Source organism: Schistocerca nitens, chromosome 7 (assembly GCF_023898315.1).
Source record: "Schistocerca nitens isolate TAMUIC-IGC-003100 chromosome 7, iqSchNite1.1, whole genome shotgun sequence".
Taxonomy (NCBI): domain Eukaryota; kingdom Metazoa; phylum Arthropoda; class Insecta; order Orthoptera; family Acrididae; genus Schistocerca; species Schistocerca nitens.
In genome coordinates, this window is record NC_064620.1 from 396,890,062 (window position 1) to 396,891,891 (window position 1,830).

At 45.7% G+C, this 1,830-nt stretch overlaps 3 non-coding genes across 3 annotated transcripts; all 3 read right to left on the bottom strand.

The window, feature by feature from the left end:
* Nucleotides 1-631: 631 nt before the first annotated feature.
* Trnat-ugu (transfer RNA threonine (anticodon UGU)) lies at nucleotides 632-705 on the bottom strand. Its single transcript has one exon. It is a non-coding gene; the product is annotated as a tRNA-Thr (tRNA).
* A 364-nt stretch (nucleotides 706-1,069) lies between these two features.
* On the bottom strand, nucleotides 1,070-1,143 carry Trnat-ugu (transfer RNA threonine (anticodon UGU)). The gene has a single exon. It is a non-coding gene; the product is annotated as a tRNA-Thr (tRNA).
* Nucleotides 1,144-1,507: 364 nt separating this feature from the next.
* Nucleotides 1,508-1,581, bottom strand: Trnat-ugu (transfer RNA threonine (anticodon UGU)). The gene has a single exon. It is a non-coding gene; the product is annotated as a tRNA-Thr (tRNA).
* Nucleotides 1,582-1,830: the final 249 nt, after the last annotated feature.

Below are 1,830 nucleotides of genomic sequence, written 5' to 3' on the forward strand. Positions count from 1 at the left end.
GTATGATCGAAGATTTTACGTTGACGATGCAGGGCCTATCGTCAAAGATGATCTAATCGGTTTTGGCATATTCTATTTCTTCTGACAAGCACTATGCACTTCAACTTCAGCCAGATCAAGTGATAAAGATGTGCCGCGATTTTCCAATCCTTGCTGGATTGTAGTAGTGTTTCCATTCTTTCGTGTTTCATTTTAACCACATCACCACCTGCCAAATTGCCGTCGCATACAAATCAAATCGCCGTACGGTCTGGAGCACTCCTTTTAAATTCATGTCAGCACAGCGAAAGTAAACTTAAACGAGCAAACAAGAATTTTGTGAGACACAGGAAGTTTCGAACGCCTCCATCGCACAACACAGGAAGTCTGGGAGTGCCTAACAACAGGTACAATGACAAAGGAACGGAGAGAATGGCAGCCTCGTCTGTTTTACGAGATCTACACCCGAAGGAGGGACAAATTTATGCCTTGCTATGCGAAATTTAATTTCACTGAATACCTTTGGCTTACAAAATAAATGGAACCGGAATTACTTTTGTTTTCAAGTGTATTAATAGTTGATGACTAACTGACAACCTCAGCTGCTGACAGGTGTTGTTGTTATACCTCGATGTGGACAGCTGAAAATGTGTGCCCCGACCGGGATTCGAACCCGGGACCTCCTGCTTACATGGCAGACGCTCTATCCATCTGAGCCACCGAGGACACAGATGAATAGCGCGACTGCAGGGACTTATCCCTTGCACGCTTCCCGTGAGACTCACATTCCCAACTGTCCACAATTCTACATATGTATTGTACCTTATAGACATTTGCCCACCTACTCATTACTCGCGCACGCGTTGGCGATTCCCGTAAGAGCTTGGGCAACCTGTGCGCATTCGCACAGACAAAGGTCAATGGCTAGGTAGCCTTTAACTATATATACAAAGACAGTAACTTGTTCTCGAAAGAACAGTTATTGTTGATGACCGTGCAGCTTTTCCCTGAAATAAATGATGACTAACTGACAACCTCAGCTGCTGACAGGTGTTGTTGTTATACCTCGATGTGGACAGCTGAAAATGTGTGCCCCGACCGGGATTCGAACCCGGGACCTCCTGCTTACATGGCAGACGCTCTATCCATCTGAGCCACCGAGGACACAGATGAATAGCGCAACTGCAGGGACTTATCCCTTGCACGCTTCCCGTGAGACTCACATTCCCAACTGTCCACAATTCTACATATGTATTGTACCTTATAGACATTTTCCCACCTACTCATTATTCGCGCACGCGTTGGCGATTCCCGTAAGAGCTTGGGCAACCTGTGCGCATTCGCACAGACAAAGGTCAATGGCTAGGTAGCCTTTAACTATATATACAAAGACAGTAACTTGTTCTCGAAAGAACAGTTATTGTTGATGACCGTGCAGCTTTTCCCTGAAATAAATGATGACTAACTGACAACCTCAGCTGCTGACAGGTGTTGTTGTTATACCTCGATGTGGACAGCTGAAAATGTGTGCCCCGACCGGGATTCGAACCCGGGACCTCCTGCTTACATGGCAGACGCTCTATCCATCTGAGCCACCGAGGACACAGATGAATAGCGCGACTGCAGGGACTTATCCCTTGCACGCTTCCCGTGAGACTCACATTCCCAATAGTGCCTAATACTGGAAAACTATATGCTTTTTCAGCATGAAATTTCATCCTCAAAAACACTGATAGCTCGACATTTATCATTTGGAGTAGCAGTTATTGAGTTACAGGCGCAGGAAACCACTTTTTAGCCAACTTGGTAGAAATGACCGAAGTTTTTACAACTAATTGCGGCCAAAGGGCT